Source organism: Meriones unguiculatus, chromosome 21, assembly GCF_030254825.1.
Source record: "Meriones unguiculatus strain TT.TT164.6M chromosome 21, Bangor_MerUng_6.1, whole genome shotgun sequence".
Lineage (NCBI taxonomy): Eukaryota > Metazoa > Chordata > Mammalia > Rodentia > Muridae > Meriones > Meriones unguiculatus.
Window position 1 is genome coordinate 43,775,045 of NC_083368.1, and position 19,317 is coordinate 43,794,361.

Here is a 19,317-nt window from a genome sequence, read left to right on the forward strand (position 1 = left end):
AAAGGTGTTTTTTTTTTTTTCTAACATGCATCCTTGATTTGTTTAGTTTGGAAAGAAACATCAATAACATTAGGACTTTGACAACCACCAGAATTCTATTATCATTAATTACCCATTTATATTTTAATAAAATATAAATTATAAGTGATTTTCATCCTTTTTAGTCAAATATAAATCCTTTTTAGGAACTTCTTGGTATAACTATTTTATGTAGATATATGTTAAAATGAAAAATGTATTGAAGGACAAAATTTGTACTAATTTTAGTGCCCTAAAGTTAAGAAAATTAATTTTATTTCAATGTTGAAATATTAAAGAAGTATGGGCTGAGAAAGGAATTCAGTCAGCAAAGGGATTATTTTGTAAATTTTGGAGATTGGGCGTTCAGGACCTGTGTGAAAAATGCCAAGTATGGTGAGACAAATATATAATCTCAGTGCTAGAGAGAGAGGGGGGGGGAGAGAACCAAGGCCTTTCTCTGGTTTCCATTAACATTCATATTTGTGTAAATGCATGTACAAATACACATACATACACATATAACACCACACCACATAACGGACAAAATACTAAATATATATTAATACTTGGTACAAGGAAAATGATTTGAGGCTTCTTGGTTAATATACCATAAGTTTTAGCAATACTCATATCTTTTGTGTGCATGTGAGAAAGAGGCAGGGTCTCATGGAGCTGAGGCTAGCCTCACAATCATCCCTGAGCTGAGGATGACCTTGACACTTGACCCGCACTCTTGACACTTCCTCCCAAGAGCTTGACTACTGTGGGCTGTCCTGCCTGCTTTACACTGTGCTGGGAAACAAACCCTGTGCTTTTGTGAGTTTTGTGAATTGAGCTATGACCTCAGTGGCATTTTCTAATTAGAAAGTCTTAGGAGTTAAATGAGGAGTGCCATCATTTAGTTTGTATTTAGATTTTCCACTAGGAACCAGATTTTAAAGATTTTCAAGTGAAACCACAATGGCTGGGCATATTAATAAGTTTCTACTCTACTGATAGCTTTTAACGGGCTGGTAGGACTGATTTGATTTTCTTCAATTTTAAAAACTATATAATACATACTGTATGCTGGGCAGGTGTGTCTCTTTAGTACCCAACCAAAGCAGAGTGGAGCCTGGAAAGTTGGCTTTTGCATATATTTCAGTATGGTATGCAATAATTAAGATCAATTTCTGTGGATGTGTTTCCACGAGAAAGTTTGGGAAACATTGCCTTAAGTATTCATTTCTACTTTTCCAAGAACTAGTCCCCTGCTGCTTTTTGAGAAGCAGCAAATACACATGAACAGATAGGCTGTTTTAGATGTTTTTGGTTCCCCCTCAAAAAACAAAACACACACACAGACACACACACACAAAAAAAAATTGGAGTTTACTTACACACCAACATGTCCTGCTCTCTTTTACTTAAAGGCATACCTTGGAAATTCCTCTCTGTCATCAGTATGCCTTTGTGCTACTTTATTATCCTTTCAGTCATGCAGTGATGCTCATTAAATAGATGTATCCTCACTGTTCACTGGTGGCAATTAAAAAAACTGTTAGCACCTACTCAGAACAGAATGCCGTCTTTAGGTGGTGTCTGCTTTAACAAAACAACCTTCTGAGCTCAACATTGGGATAGTTTATCTCACCAGTGGTCACTTTCATGTGCTACAGTTTTATAGAAAACATCAGCATTCTTGCCTTGGCTGAACTGTTGTGTCTCTAGCTGGGCTTTTATTATGCAAGCAAAACGGTTTTGATCAGACTGTATTTACATGACAGCCTGGAACTGTGGCATTCGCTCAAGAACATTGTACACATTTAAAATATTGTCTAAATATTTATTCACATGATGAATTACTGCAGCTTAGCAAAGGCAGTTACAACCTACCGAGTAAATGATTTTCATTTTTTAAAAATTGGAAAGGATTTAAAGAGATCATGATGACGGCTCCTCTTCCTTGTTAGAGACAGGCACTGATTTTTCTTCTTTTTTTTAAATGATATTTTAATTTTGAAGTATTAAAGTCACAAAGCAAATGGGGAGATTTTTAAATAAATTGCCTTCAGGTATATGTGTTCCTCTCTCTTTCCTTTGGCCATATACAAGCTCTCTATCATAAAAAATCAAATAGATAGAATTTTTAAAAAGCAAGGGAATTATTGTAGCAAAATTCTAGCATCCCTTGAGGCAAAAATAAGATTTCAAAAGTATCCAATTGAGGTTGCAAAAGTATTTAGAATAATTGTTTCACCCAAGCTGGAGAGCTTAATTTTCATAATAAATTATGGTTTGCTTTAAATTCGAATGTTATGAAACTTCAAATTAAGAAGTTTTCATTAAACTTAAGTTTGACAGTTTGTCAGTTCACACTGTTTCTGCACTTTCACAGTGTCAACAAAGTTTGGGGTCTTAATAGAACATTAAACTTAGGCAGTGTGTGTGTGTGTGTGTGTGTGTGTGTATGTCTATGTGGGTATGTGTCTGCATTTGTGTGTATTTGTGTGAGTATATGTATATATATATGTGGGTATGTGTGTGACTTCTGTGTATGAGTATGTCTATGTGTGTACGTTGTGCATTTGTGTGTACATGTTAGTATATATGTATGTATATGTCAGTATGCGTGAGCAATTGTGTGTATGTGTGTGTATGTATACATTTGTGTGTGTGTGAGAGAGAGAGAAAGAAAGACAGAGACTGAGAGATTGATATTCTTTTTTTATCTGGTGGTGCCGGGTTGTTTTACTGGAGACCTGGAGCCTGTTTAAGTTAACAAACCTTTTGTGTTTATAAGTGATCAGCGCTCCTTAAGAAAGTGCTGCAGATGATTGTTTTATTTAAGCAGTACTACTCATATGTAGAGTTTGTACATTTGTGATAATAACATTTCTTGACAAGCAAATTAGACCTTAGAAAGATCATGTAACATCAAGCTTGGGCTGTCTGGTGCTGCTTTCTACAAACACAATGTGAAACACACCATTTTGGCCAGTATCCAACTTGGATTCTTCATTCTCATGCAGAAGGGGAAAAGTAGGCTTTCATCTTAAAAGGAATTGTTATATTCTGAAAAAAAAAAAGTCCTTTTCTTAATTAAAGCTAAAAATAGGAGCACTTAAAAAAAAACAAAACAAAACAATGTAACTTCATTGTTTTTAAAATCTAAAAGTATAGTTTGAATATAAGAATTGGTTAGGAAACAGATAAGGTAGCAGAAATCATAGAATGTAGTTATTTTCGTCATTATCCTAGAAATTAAAGTCATCAAACAGTGAAAATTGTGTTCTGGGATGTGATACTGTTACACAATGCAGTATTTTGTACCTTACAGTGAATTAGAATAGTGAAAAGAAATGTCTGGTAATGACCTATTATATATGCTAATTTTTCATGTAAGATTTTTCATATTTCATTCTTCTTGTGTGAGACTGATAGTAAAATTGTGCAATATTGAGATTTCAACACACAGATAAAGGCGAGGCTCTAGCTACCAACCAGTCTTTCAAGGAGACTGTCATTTTGAGCTTACTCTTCTGCAGACGGTAGAATTTCTACTGCCCATCAGAGCACCAATACCTTTGAGATGGTTGTTGCAAAGAAACCTCCTTTACATGTTTTAGGTCAAGAGCAGACAAACCTGTTACAGCACCTGCTATTGAGTATGCAAATCTGTTGTTTTGTCACTTCATTAAGCAAGGAGAGGAAACAGTCTCTTGTGGTTGTAAATAAGTCTGGAACATCTCCTACATGAAATGAAATCCAACAAAAAGGCAACTGTGGTTTCTGTTGTGTAGACATGGGAGGGTGTTTCTGTTTGGCGCTTCGTTTCTGGAAGACAGCCTGTAATTCAGAGGATGATAGAGAGGGGAAATTTTATGTTTGGGAGCAGGAACAAGGAAGGTGTTTGCTGTCATTGACTGTAGGGTAGTTGTGAAGTTTGACATGCCCAGGAGCTACCGAATGCCATGTGGGGCCTGTACATTGCATACCTCAGTTTTCATCATCTGGTAAGCCTGCAGCAGGATTTCCAGGCACTGGAGTCAACAACATGTCTACTTTGGTTTGGAACTGATTGATCCAGAGAACAGAACACGCTTGTGGGATCTTCTCTATAGAATGACATAAATGATTGAAATGTTTTCTTTAGGAAAAAAAAATCCCCACAAAGTATCATTTGTTTATAGACCTTCTTGCTTATGGGAAAGAAAGTGTCAGACGAATACAAGGAGTTTGCAGGAAACTTTCAGGTTAGGTTTGTGAATTATTTTGTTCAAGTTCAGAATGTTAGAAATGTAAGTGAGAAAATGAAATTAGTGGGAAAGGAGAGTGGAAGGATTATTTTCTTATTTTCTGTGTCTCTTAAAAGGATGGTGACATATAATGAAAAACACTGCAGGATTTACAAAATGACGGGACCCATTACTCTGTTGCCATAGTTGCTGTGGGGGAAAAATGGGATATGCTAGAATAGATGAACAAATGTTGCATGTTGTCATTTTAGATTACATTATTTTATTGTGAAGGTTTTCTAACGTTTCTTTTTGAAAATAGTGTAAAATGTCTGTGACATAGGAAGTAATATTACAGAGAAGTTTATTCCAGTCAAGGGTGTTTCTTCTGTTACAGATTTATTGTTAAGGAGGAGGAAAATAATATTATTTTTTAGCATGGAAAGAAAATTAAAAATTCTTTCCTGACCTTTTAACCTTGTCAAATGATTTCTCTGCTCCTGACATAGTGCATTATATTTGCAAAGGTTGGAAGTTAACTCTTCAAGGTACCAGACATCATTTTTATTGGGATATTAATTCTCAGAGGTGCTAATCTCATCAAGATTTGTAGGCATTTTCTTTCATAGGCCATTCTGATTTGTAGCTCTTTCTTTTCACAGCAGTATTAAATACCAAACCTTCTCTGATATGGAAGTTCATTAGAGATATGTCTTTGATGGCAGCCCTTTCCTGGCTTCAGTTTCAAATACCTTGATGTAAAGCTTAAGAAGCCATTGTGCTGTAAGCCCCTTCTTGATGTGCCTTATTTAGATCTGCATAGTAAATCAAGGAAAGTAAATAACAAGGCAGCAGATGGAAGCACGGAGATAAGACCAGGGAACAATTGTATTTGTATTTTGTTATGATGTTGACAGGAGCTAAAATTCACTAATCTAGTTCAACTGATCTGCATTTCAAAGAAATCTCATTTAGCAGCAACTTGAAGGTTTGTAGGATAAAGTTCTTTTATTGTGGCTTTTATTGCATTCTTTGCTAATTTATCTGGTCAAGATTTAGCCTTGCTTACTTAAAGCTGCAAGCATGTTACAAGGAGTCTTAAATACTATGAAAGCATTAATGTCTAGACTATGGACTGGAGGTAATTACATATCCAGCCTTGAATAGAGTACATTTAGAAAATACTGATGTTCAAACTCAATTGTCAGGGTAATATAGATAAGGTGTTGTGGTTTTTGTTGGCCTCTCCCGTCTGTTTGCACATCATAGATTTTTCCATCCACTTTATAAACAAGCCAACATATAATCATAAAATAGTCAGAAATCATGTACAAATAAATAGATACCCTCTAAACCCTTTGTGCTAGTACTGGCTGTCCTCTCCTGAGAGGGGTTATTGCTGTTATCGCTTGTATGATAACTTAATTTTACTTGGCAATTCTAAACATACAAAAGTACACACGTGAGCTATGGGTAAAGTGTATTGTAAAGAGTTATAAGAAGTGTATGGCAGTATTTTCTGATGTCTACTTGTCAAATGGAAGTACATAGGTGAAAATGTGATCAATTTAACCAAGTCATGGATGTGTTCATTTGTGCGCTAACTTTTGAGAAATTTTGGATTAGATGGCTTGTTAAAAAAAAAGGCTACTAAAAATAGAAAAGATATCATGATTTTTTTTTTTATTTTAAAATACTGATTGAGTTAAGTTTTAGTTTAATTTTAAAATAATGTTAAACTCAACCAAGGACCATGCATGGAGAGGACCTGGACCCCTGCTCAGATGTAGCCCATGGTCAGCTCAGTCTCCAAATGAGTTACCTAGTAAGGGGAGCAGGGGTAGTCACTGGCATGAACTCTGTTGCCTTCTTTTTGATCATCTCCTCCTGGCAAGTGGCCAGACGATGCCACAGAGAAAGAGGATCCAAACAGTCCTGCTGAGACCTAATAAGCTAGGTCCGATAGTAGAGGAGGAGGATCTCCCCTATCAGTGGACTAGGGGGGAACATGGGAGGGAAGAGGATGGGAGGGTATGACTCTGAGGAGATGAGGGATGGGGCTACAGCCAGGATACAAAGTGAATAAATTTTAATAAATAATAACAATAAAGAAAAAAGTTTAAAAAGTAATGTGACACTCGGGTGAGTCCAGGTATGTTGGGTAGATTGGCTTTAATCTTAGCTTCTAGAAGAAGCACAGCATACTGTAATGAGCCATATGAGAGATTCACTATATCATTTTGAAACAAATTCTCATATGCTTGTTACATGATTTTCACAAAAAAAAAAACAGTCTAATTTTATTTTGGGCTCCTAATTTACTGTTACTTCAGGACCTAGATCCCTTAAAAAGCAAGTATTTGGTCTCACTCTTTGTGTAGTTTGTCTGTCTAAGATTTCACAGAATTAAATGAAATATTAACTTTGTCGTTCTGTGTTAGTTATATGCTGGATATATTATTTAGAACGGAGAGTAATAGCAATGAAAAGATGTGCTTGAAGTAGGGAAGATGAAAGAAAAGCCCTGTCTCTCTTCTGCTGTGTTTTCTGTATCTGCTTCTACCTTGTTCTGTGGCTTAGTACTTCCTTGAAAATAACACTGTTGTTAGGAAAGACACCTACCAATATGGAGTATTCCATTTTTAAAGAGGGCTTAACTTGTGTGAAAAGGCAGTATGAACAGATATAGTACGATAGATTAAGTGGAAAGTTGTACTTGTGGTCATCCAGGCAGTGTCTTTCTGGCTAGCCTGCGTGAAATAGCCATGCCTTCTAAGTAGACAGTCTTTATTCACCCCCCCTCTCTGTCCTGTTTTTCGTCTATTGAGACAAGATCGTACTGTATGGCCTCAGCTGGCCTTGCACTCACAAACGCCACTTGTGTCAGCCTCCCGAGTACTGGGATTGAAGGTGTACATCAGTCACCGCACCGGGCAGTAGACAGTTTTGAAAGAGAACTTTTCAGAAAATGCTGTTGTGTTTGATTGTTTCTGCGTAAGATAATAAGAGAATGCTTCCTAAAGATCCTGAGTTGGAAGTGAGTGAAACTGGGCTGGAGACAGTAATACTGGAGAAGTAGAACTTGAGAGGAAAGGGCTGTTCCAGGTGGGTCATGCGAATACTTTGGAGCGTGATAGATGCAGGTGCAGAGAGTTTCCTTTAGATTCTGTGATGTGTGAACAAATCTAGCAACAGAACAGTGCAAATTGTTTTTTTTGTTGTTTGTTTTTGTTTTTGTTTTTCATTTGACACAAACTAATGCCATATGGAAAGAAGGAACACAGTTGGGTACATATCTCCGTGGGCAGGTAGGCAAATCCAGGGCATCCCAATCATTACTGACTGGAATGGGAAAGCCCAGAGCACTGGGGTAGTAACACACCTTTGGGGGTGCTTCTGGAGCACATGCGGCAAGCCACAGAGAGGAAGCGTGTGAAGCAGCACCCTTCACTCTTTCTGCTTTTGCTTCTGCTTGAGTTCCTGCTTTATCTTCTCTTAGTGATGATGGGCTGTGATAGGTCATGTAAGCCAAGGAAACCATTTTCTTCTCAAGTTGCTTTTGGTCAGAATGTTTTATCACAGTAGCAGAAACCAAACTAATAGGGGAGTAAACAAACAATGTTTTTCTTTTTAATTTTTTTAATTATTATCCTTTATTACAATTTATTCAATTTGTATCCCAGCTGCAGCCCCCTCTCTCATCTCCTTCCAATCTCATCCTCCCTCCCTTTTCTCCCCCTATGTGCCTCCCCTAGTCCACTGATAGGGGAGGTCCTCCTCCCCTTCTATTTGACCCTATCCTATCAGGTCTCATCAGGACTGGTTGCATTGTCTTCCTCTGTGGCCTGGCAAGGCTGCACCCCATCCCTCCCCCCCGGGGGGGTGATCTGAGGTCCTGGCAGAGAAAATCCCTATTACTAGGGACCCCACTTGGAGACTGAGTCTATGGGCTACATCTAAGCTGGGGTTTCAGGTTCTCTCCATGCATTGTCCTTGTTTGAGATATCATTCTCTTCAGGACCCCCAGGGTTCAGTTTTTATGGCTCTGTTGGTCTCCTTTTCGAGCTCCTGTCCCCTCCAGCTCTTTCTGTCCACCCCCTTTCTTTCATAAGATTCTCTGCACTGTGCCCAAAGTTTGGCTATGAGTCTCAGCCTCTGTTTCCTCTGATACCTTGCTCAGTAGAGTCTTTCAAAGGCAGTCTGTGGTAGGCTTCTCTCCTGTTCCCTGTCTTCTCCCGCTTTCAGTGTCTATCACATTTGTCCTTCTTAATGAGGATTGAGCATCTTCCCTAGGGTCTTCCCTGTTGTTTGGCTTGTTTAGAGTATAGATTTTAGTATGTTTATTCTATATTATATGTCTGATAACCACTTAGGAGTGAATATGTATCATGTGTGTCTTTCTGTTCCTGCATTACCTCACTCATGATGATCTTTTCCAGTTCTATCCATTTGCCTACAAATTTTATTATTTCCTTGTTTTTATTTGCTGAGTCGTATTCCACTGTGTAGATGTACCACAATTTCTATGTCTGTTCCTCCACTGAGGGACATCTAGATTTTTTTCCAGCTTCTGCGAACAGACAGGTTTTATGTCAAGAATCAACAGCTCTCAGTGTTAGGGTAATGGTCTTTTTTCATTGTTTTTGCTTATTTTTTATTGAACAGGTTTCCTTTTGGAAACAACATTGACTGATGCTCATGAACGAAAAGACAGTGTGGAAATGCTTGCATGGTTTTTAGTTGAATATATTCAAATTTAGACATTAATGTGTTCTCCCCTCTCCTTCTGCCAGTTTAACAGACTATAAAAACATATGCTTGGGAAACCTTGTTAGGTCTGTTAGCTTGCAGAATAATGAGATGATGTTTAGAGATGCTCTAGAGTTTGAGGAATATGCATTTGAAATTGCTACTGGAGAAGTGGGGAAGAGGCTATAATTTCAGAAGTAGAAAATGCTACTTGTTTTCATATTACTTATGGAGACATCTGGTATTTTTTTGGTATATATTTAAGAAAACATGTGTTCCTGGGTGAAAAGAAAGATGGAGATTAAATTCTGATGATAAATAAAGCATTACTAATTTGAATAAGAGTTAGGAGCAGACTATTTACATAAAAATGCTAAAGAGTCAGAAGATAAAGTGCTAAGAAAGAGAATGGGAAACCACATTTACACTTCAGTTGAGGAAAACAAAAGTAAGTAGGAGATATTTATTTTAAATGTGTATGGGTTGGTCTTTTGAAAAATTAGCAGACTTTAAAACAGGTCTCCCCTTTTAATCAGTGACATAACAAGGCTGCTAGGTCATGGACCAACTGATCAATTGTTGATGCCAACGTGTGGTTCAGGAGCCTTGGAGAACTTTCATATATCATTTCTTATAATTTGTTACATTTTAAATACAAAAATTAGTTGTAAAATCTTAAAAAGTAGAATCCTGTCTTTCTCCTTCATGTACACACGCAAACACATGGTACTGTCATTCTAGACTCCTTTTGAAAGCCTCATGATCACCACGACTAAATCTGTATCCCTACAAAGCAAAAATCAAGTCAGTACCTGCTGAGAGCTGTTCTTACAGGCCGTACCTCATAGGAGGCTGTGCCTTGCCTGGTTTGTACCCCTCTCTGTATATTTATTGTGGAACCCCCAGAAGCTTCCTGCCACCAAACCTGGCATCACTCGCAACCACTTTTGTAAGTGAGACAAACTGGGAATATAAATGAAAAACCAGGAACAGGAGACTATTCTGTTGTCGTCTTGGTTTTTCCCCTGTCTTCTGGTACATTTGAATCTTTTGTAGAACTCACTCACTATATGTATGTCATTTGATAGAACAAGTATCCAACTCAACTTTCACAAAAAAGCAACTGTTCATCATGCTGTGAACAGGACTGGGATGAGATAAGACCCTTCGAAGGCAGCTAACTAGGAGACTGTGTACCTAATTGGAACTTTAAGTCAGTAGCTCGGTGCAGAGATGCAAATTCTGCCTGTGTGTGTGTGGAAATGGTGTCAGACGGCTTTGCATTTATGGTAGAAAACACATGAGATAAACAATTTAGAGTGATGAAATGCCCGTTTTGGAACACAGTTTTGGTCAGAGGTTTTGATTTGTCATGCCTTTTCCTTGAAGCTTGGGCTGCCACTTCTTAGGGGAAGGAAGTCTGCATATTTCTTGCTTTCTAAAAATCACTGATTTTGTGGGGTCCCCAGTATCTCCCTTGCTGAGCACACCTCTGAAAGATTCTACAACCTTAAAAGATTACCACAGTCTGGAAGCCAAAGCTGAGTACGCAAACATCTGTTTAACTTTACTAATTTTAACATAATGGAACATATTACAATCTCCTCACATTTATATTCTGTAGTAGTAAAATGAGATGTAACAAAAACTAAAATGGAAAATAATTTGTTAATAATCAAATGATAAAGAAATAATAATTGGTTTTGGCATGAGAAAAATAGATATTCAAACTGTGAAAGTTTTCAGACTGAAAGGGATAGCTAGTCATAGTTGAGTTATGTATGAGCCATGCCTATCTCAGGTAATCAAGAATCAGTGGTCAAAATAGTTATTCTAATGTGTTCAGGCTCTGTACCAACCACTATAATCAAGTATTTTCATTCTGTCTTAATTTAGTGTCTGTAGTTAGCTACCAAAGCTCTAAATACTTCACTATACAGAATGAATGTACTGACAAAGGTACTATGCATAGTTTTGATGGGGGAAAAAAAGGGAAAAGGGCTCGTGAGCCTGATTGGGTGGGATTAACCGGACCAGGATAAATGAGATGGAAGGACCCACGTACTGTGGGAGCCACCATTCTCTCTCTGGGATCTCAAACTCTAAGTGGAGAAGGGAATTGAGCAGCAGCGTACATTCTTTGCTCTCTGCTTCTGGAATGGCTATAAGGTCGGCAACAGCTCTAACACCTGGACTTTACAACGTGATGGGCTCCCCTCGAACTGTGAGCCAGAAGAACCCCCGCTTTCCTTAAGTTGTTGTCCGGGTGGGTATTTCATTCCAACAACGGAGAAAGAAGCCACCGTCTACCTCCAAAACCCACAACACTAAATATCAAGCCGTGTCCCTGGGAATACTGAAGAAAGTAGATTCATAATTCTGGTTCTAGATGTTGGCGGCCTATAGTGTGTTGTCTGCTAACAAAGCATCCAAGTAGTGTGGCACTGTCATCATAGTTTGTGAAAACTCCAGAAAGTCCTTTAGTATATGTTGTGCTATGCATTTTAGGATAAATATTACAGTTTACTTGAATTTTCAAGCAAAAGTTTTTTCTTTTATAAAGTATTTTTTTGGTTGTGTGTGCGCCTGACTGTATGTATGTGTACCACATGTGTGCAGTAGCTTACAGAGTTCATGTCAGTTCATCTGGAAATGGGGTTTACAGGTGTTTGTGAGCCTCGGTGCGAGTGCTGGCCATTAAACCGTGCTCCTCTGAAAGAGCAGGAAGTACTCTTAACTGCTCAGTAGCCTCTCTAATCCCCCAAATTTCTTTTTATGTATTTGTGTGCATGTGTATGAGTGTTTTGCCAGCTTGTACGTATGGGCACCACGTGCATGCCTAGTTTCTGCAGGAGTCAGAAGAAGGCACTAGATCATCTGGGTTGGGAGTTACAGATGATTGTGAGCCACCATGTGGGTGATGGGAACCAAATCTGAGTCGACCAGTAAGTGCTTTTAGACACCATCTCTCTCGACAGGGTTTGTCTTTCTAAGCAAGTTTTATTTATATGTACCCAAACTGTAATTATCTGTGTACATACATGTTTGTGCATGTAGGTGTGTAAGTTCTAAGTACAAGGTGGTGCATATGTTTGGTGTATATACTTTCACAAGTATGTCTGTAGAGGACATAATAGACTAGGTCAACAGAAATCTGCTGATACCATTCATCCTTAGACAGCTTAAAAGGCTTTAAAGAACTGTGCAATTTTCTTTTCTGCAAAGTGTAGAAAACTACCTGTTTTGAACAGCCATGTAGATGTGTTGATATCGAAAATGCATATTGATAAGACTTTTAAATTAGACCAAGATTAATTGGATTTTCATAAAACAAAGCAGAACAGCTTTTTTCTCTCGCCCTAAAAATCCAATCTTGACTGTGTTTTCTCTCATAATACTATTTAATCTTTGGTAATAAAATTTGTGGTCTTGTTTCGTCTTCAAATATCCTTAAGTTACAGGAAGTAAATGGGGTAAGGAAAGTGGTAATTTGTGATTAGACAAATGTTTTGAAGAGGCACTTTTTCTCCTGCATATCATTTTTTTTGTATTTAGTTAATCTGTTATTCATATGGATTCACATTGTTTAACGTTTTCTAAAACACAAGGAAAACATGAATCACTCATGTAATGCGTTTAGTTTCTGAGCAAAACCAACAAAGTGCTGTCATACAACTTTTCCTAAATATTGGTCTTTTATTTTCAAATTTGCCCTAAAGCTGCCCCTTGATATTGTAATATTTCTAAGTAGAAGAAACTGAATGATTTTAATATAAGTCACCAGACATGATCAGGCATCCAGTCAAATTGAAGTAATTTCTCTTAATACATAATTTTAATGAAGCAGAAAATATTCACTATCAAAAACTTATCTTTTGACAAAATTTGTTTAATAGATTGAATTCTTTTAGCCTCACAAATGTTGATAACACCAAAGGTCAGATATTCATAAAGCAATTTCCTTACACCTCTATGAGGAAATGACTGTGTATAACTTAACACGTAATAGATTTATTAAGGAGTTATGATAAACTTAGACAGAATCTGCATAATGTATTCTAATTTCTCCAGGATGCCTCGAATGAACAGCCATTTTCCAAGCTTGATGCCGTTTAAAAAATTTAGTTCTATAGTTTTTTTTTTCTCCCTTATAGAACCTGTTATGTGTATTTCTGGCCTATCTTAGGCCTTTGAAATCATCTCTTTTTATTATTCCATTAAAGTTTTTAAAAATGGATTTCCTTTTACACTTTTCTAATCATCCTGTCATTCCTTAGCCTTGAGATGTTAAAATGAATGAGTAAAAATGTTCAAATCCTAATTGTCTCAGCCAGTCCATCTAGAGTCATGGATTTGCAAAATTATGTCAGTCTTTTAAAAATACATTTGAGGAGACTTTTCTAGTCATTTGGATTTTTAATATTAATTTTCTCTTGTCCTGCTGCTTATCTATGAGAAATGAAAAAGTATGTACACATGGGTTTCTTTTAGCAGTGTTAAAGTACTAGGTTCTTCTTGATTATGATGTTCAACAAGGCAGTTCTTACAGTTCTGTTTATTTCAGGCCTCATACAAAATAGATTAAATTTCCCTACTCCCTAATAGTAAGGAAAATTAATTGGATGCATCTTGTCATGACTGATTAAAAGTATACTTTCTCCCCAGATTAAACAAGAGGAGTCTGTTGAAGCTCGATCCTTACCTACGCTGTAAATAAAAGAATATTACAGAGAAAAGGAGAGCGAAGCACCAAGAGAAAGACTGCTAGATCCCAGGAGAGGACTAAACTCTCCCCCTCCACACGTAAGTCATTGTTACCCTGTGTTTTCCATCCCTCATGGTATATTTTTCTATTCAGGTTCTAGTAGAAAATAAAACCAAACATGTTGACAGTATTGTTTGTACTATATCCACAAACATGCAGCTGTTTGTTTAGTAACTTTTGCATTCTGATTCATATTAATATTTACTGACTCAATCTCAGATGACTCATTAGAATGATAATGTTCAATGCAAAATGATTAATTCTCGTTGCAGTTGCTGATGGAGAACTATTGAGGACTTTCTAATGTACTGATCTTTTCAAGTCAACTACCTAGTAAGACAGATACAGTCTTTTTTCTTACCTCTCATATTGAGACTTATACTTCATCCTTAGACTACTATAAACATGTATCAATTATGTCAGCTACTGTAGTGAAAAGACAGCTTGTTAACTTTTAGAAAAATCTTTTTACTTTTCTTCTCTTTCCTGATTACAGTTCCTCCTCTCTCAACTCCTCCTTGTATTTTTTCATCTCACCCCTTTTTTGTATTTCATTAGAAAACAAATAGGCTTCTAATGTAATTTTTTGAATGCAATAAGATATAATGCGATAAAACAAAAAACTAATACATCATAATAGGACAAAAGAAACAATATCCCAGTCAAAGGCACATGAAACATATAGATAGACACAAGATGTACTTGTTTGCACACTTGAGAATCTCATAAAAACACTAAAATAAAAGCCTGTATATGTATATGTATATCTATCTATCTTTCTATCTATCTATCTCTGCAAAGGACCTGTAAGGTAAAAAACATGTATGTATGTATATACATGAATATATATATAATGAAAACATATACATATATAATAAAACATATACGTCAATATAATAAAATATCATTAAATTGGAAAACAGAGCCCTGACAGCTGTTATAAGACAAAGAACTTCCAAAGGAGTCCTTGGGTTTGTTCCCTGTTGGCTATCTAATGCTGGGAAAGCAGCCTGCACTGTGTCTCTGTTTCCCCTGTGAGTTTCCCTTAGAAAAAAATTAATTTTCACTTGCAAGTGTTTATCAATTGGAGATTTCCTTTCGGTTAAGAATGATGGTATGTGCACACTTCTCCTTTCAGCTCTAGGACTCCAATAGGTGCAAAGCCAGGTGCTTGCAGGACCAGTTCCTTCTACTTCATTTGTGTATTTATTTGCTGACCTAGAGGGCCTCGTTTTCCCAGTGTCCCCTGGCATAGCATTCTTATTGTTTCCTCTTCCTCAGGGTTCCCTGGCTTCTGAGGGAAGAGATTTAATGGAGACATCTCATTTAGGACTGATTATGCAAAGGTCTCTTTATTTTTTGCATAAAGTCTGTCTGTTTGACTCTGTGTTTGTTTCCCATTCCTGGAGTCACTTTATTGTTTGTTTTTTAAATTCAATTTTGTTCTGTTCTGTTTTAGAACAGCAGTATTTGGTTTAAGCCTAGGTATCTGGGGCATGTAGTCTCAGGTTTTTGGTCACTCAGACAGTATAGGTATCATCTCATGGAGTAGCCTTAGGTCAAATCAGAGATTGGCTGGTCACTCCCACAGGCCACCATTGCATTAGCATACCTTGCAGGCAGGAAACCATTGTAGGTCAAAGATTTTGGGGTTAGGTTTGTGACTAAATTTCTCGTTGGTACCTTGCAGAGTTCCTTTCTGTACCAAATTCTAGCACATAGGTATGAAGGCTCTATGTAGGTCTCGTTCAACCTCTTCGTGTTCAATGGATTTTATAGATGTTGTCTTAATTAATGGGGACTTGTTGTCAGGTTGTGGAGAATAATGTATAGCCTTTGCAATACCCTGAGGTGTTAGTTATTCTCATAGAACTCCTTGGCCAACAACTCAACTAGATGTAACCCAATCTCAGTAATTGAAGGTTCATTTGTTGACAAGAGGTGTCCAGTTGGGATTCCTTCTTCTCCATTTCATTTAGATCCCCTTTATAATATGTATATAAATTCCAAAGCTTTTAATGGATTATATTTCATATTACCCCTCAAAAGGCCCTTAAATTTAGTGGTCTTTCCCCATGTTCTCTCTCTGTCTTTGCCCTCTTCCTTCCATCTCTCTACTTGATCCTCTCCTTCCAGTCCCCTCCCATCTACCTATAACTGTCCATTTATTTCCCTTCCCAAGAGTTATCTATCTGTAACCACTAGTTGCTTACTCTGTATCTAATCTCTGTGATTATTTGGATTGTAGCTTGATTATTATCAGTGTAAGAGCTGTATACATGTATAATGAATATATACTGTATCTTTCTGGGTTCTGAATAACTCAGGATTTTTTTCCCTCTAGTTTCATGTGCTTATTGTGAATATAATAAGTTCAGTCTTTTTAACAGCTAAGTAATATTCCATTTTGCAAATCTAACATTTCTTTATTCATTTGTTGAAGGGCAACTAGGTCGCTTCCAGTTTCTGTTTATTGTGAATAGAGCAGCTATTAACGTGGTTGAGCAAGTCTTTCTGTGGTAGGATGAAGCATCCATGGAATTCATGCCAAAAGAGTGGTTAGCTGGATCTTGAGGTAAATCCATTGTCCTGAGGAATTGCTAAACTCATTTTCACAGTGGCTAGACAGTTGTGCCCCTCATCAGCTATGGATAAATATTTCTTCACTACACATCCTCACCAGCATGAGCTGTCACTTGTTTTATTGCTCTTAGCCATTCTGACAGGTGTTAAGATGAATTCGCAGAATAGTTTTGATTTGCATTTCCCTGATGGCTAGGGATGCTGAACATGGTTTCTGAGCCACTTGCACTACCCTTTTGAGAATTCTCTTCAGTTCTGTACCCAATTTGAATGAGGTTAATTGCTTACTTGATATGCAGTATTTTTCTTCAGTTTTTTTGTATATATTTAGGATATTAGTAAAAAGTAAAAATCTTTTCCTGTTCTGTAGGCTGCTGCTTTGTCTGCGTGATGGAATTCTTTGCCAAGCAGATCTTCTCTTTCATGTGTTCCCATTATTAATTATCTTAGTGCCTGTCCTAATGGTGTTTTATTCAGAGAGCCATTTCCAATGTCAGTGAGTTCAAGGCTATTCTCCATTTTCCTTCCATCAGATCCAGTGTTATCTGTTTCTGTGTTGAAATTTTTGATCCATTTGAAATTGAGATTTGTGCAGGGTCATAAGTATGGATTCTTCTGTATGTTACCATCCAGTTTGACCAGCACCGTTTGTTGAGTTGCCATCTTTTTCCAGTGTGGTTTTTTTTTTTTTTTTGGCTTATTTATATATATAAAAAAGTGTGTCTGGAGCTGTGTGGATATTATGTGTATCTCCAATTCAACCCTTCAACCAGTGTGTCTGTTTTTGTTCCAGTACTATGGTGTTTTTAGTACTGTACCTCTATAGTACAATTTTAGGCCAGGCATGGTGATAACTTGTGGTGTTCTTTTACTACTCATGATTGTTTTACTATCTTGGTATTTTTGTGTTTCTATATGCTAAAAATTGTCCTTTCTGGGTCTGTGAATTGGAATTTTAGTAGTGATTTCATTGAATTTGTAGATTGCTTTGTGTAGGATGGCCATTTTTACTTTATTAGTTCAACTGATCTATGAGCATGGGATATCTGTCCATCTTCTAATATCATCTTCTATGTTTTAAGTCTTTCTCATATGTGTATACTCTTTTGTTTCATTAGAGTAACCACAAGATATTTTATATAGTTTAAGGCTTTTGGGAAAGGTGTTGATTCCCTTATTTTTTTTCAGCCTCTGTGTTATTTGTACATAGAAAAGCTTATTATTGTGAGTTAACTTTGTATCATGCTCCTTTGCGGAAAATGTTGGAGCTTCCCAGTGAAAATATTAGGGTTGTTTATATACTATCATTATCATCTGCAAATAAAAATTATTTGAGTTTTTCCTTTCCAATTTATATTCCCTGAGGTCCTTCATTTGCCATATTGTTGTAGCTAAGGCTTTAACTACTATATTGAGCAAGTATGTAGAGAGTGGATAACTTTGTCTAATTGCTAATTTTAGTGAATTTGCTTTGAGGTTTTCCCACTTACCTTGATGTTAGCTTTGGGCTTCCTGTAAAGCGACTTTATTATGTTTAAGAATGTCTCTTGTATCCCTAATTTCTCCGGGAGTTTTATTGTGAAGAGGTGTTGGATTTTGCGATTATCATGTAGGTGTTTCTCTCAATTTGTTTACATGGTGGATTACAGCTAATGATTTTCATATATTGAACCATCCCTGCATCTCTGAGATGAAGCATACTTGATCATTCTTGGGTAATCTTTTTAATCTATTCTTGTATGTGTTTTGCAAGTATTTTATTGAGAAATTTTGCATCAATTTTCATGGTGCTAAATGATCTGCAATTTTCTTTCTTTGTTGTGTCTTTAGATGGTTCGAATATCAAAGATACTGTGGCCTCATAAAATGAATTAGTCAATATTCCTTGTGTTTCTATTTCATGGGATGATTTGAGAACCATTGCACGAATTGTTCTTTGAATGTACAATATTGTGCTAAAACAATATGGCCCTATGTTTTTTTTCTAATGATAGAGTTTTAATTAATACTTCTATTTCACTAGAGGTTATAAATCTTTTTAAATTATTTATATGATCTTGATTTAGCTTAGTAAGTGGTCTATATCAAGAAAATTATCTATTTCTTTTAGATTTTCGAATTTGATGGAGTGCAAGTTTTTAAAGTTTGTTCATATAGTTTTTTTTTTCAATTTCATTGGTCTCCTCTTTTTATTTCTAATTTTATAAATTTGGATACTTTGTTCAGTTTGCAGTTATTTTTAGTAATGGTTTCTCATTATGTTGATATTTCTCGAAGAGCCAACTCTTTGATTCTCTGTATTGTTTTTGTTGTTTCTGTTTTACTGATTTTAGCTCTGAGATTATTGCCATCTACTTCATCTGAGTGTGATTTTTCCTTTTTGCTATAGAGCTTTCGGGTGTGCTTCTAAGTTAACAGTGTAAGATCTCTCTCTCTCTCTCTCTCTCTCTCTCTCTGTCTCTCTCTCTCTTTTTTTTTAATTTTTTATTTTATTTTTTTTTATCAGTTACATTTTATTAACTCTGTATCCCAGCCATGTCCCGATCCCTCATTCCCTCCCAGTCCCTCCCTCCCTCCCTCCCTCATCTCCACCGTGCCCCTTTCCAAGTCCACTGATGGGGGGGACCTCCTCCCCATTCATCTGATCCTGTTTTATCAGGTATCTTCAGGACTGGCTGCAAAGCCCTCCTCTGTGGCCTAACAGGACTGCTCCTCCCTTCGGGGGTGGGGAGACCAAAGAGCCAGTCATCGAGTTCCTGTTAGAAATAGTCCCTGTTCCCCTCACTTTGGGAAACCAATTGGTTACTGAGCTACCACAGGCTACATCTGAGTGGAGGTTCTAGGTTATGTCCATACATGGTCCTTGGTTGAATGTCAGTCTCAGAAAAGACCCTGTGCCCAGATATATTTGGTCCTTGTGGAGCTCCTATCCTTTCCCCATCAGACTAACTCCCCTTCTTTCTTATGATTCCCTGTACTCTG

At 36.9% G+C, this 19,317-nt stretch overlaps 1 protein-coding gene across 10 annotated transcripts in view; it reads left to right on the forward strand.

The window, feature by feature from the left end:
* Foxp2 (forkhead box P2) overlaps positions 1 to 19,317 on the forward strand; it is a 558,155-nt gene that overhangs the window by 66,462 nt on the left and 472,376 nt on the right. For 9 of the 10 annotated variants that reach the window (XM_060374229.1, XM_060374230.1, XM_060374219.1 and 6 more), the window contains exon 2: positions 13,653 to 13,790. The gene's annotated coding sequence lies outside the window, so the exon portion shown is untranslated. Of the gene's footprint in view, positions 1 to 13,652; positions 13,791 to 14,024; positions 14,086 to 19,317 lie in introns of all 10 variants that reach the window. The other variant, XM_060374220.1, reaches the window with a different exon arrangement.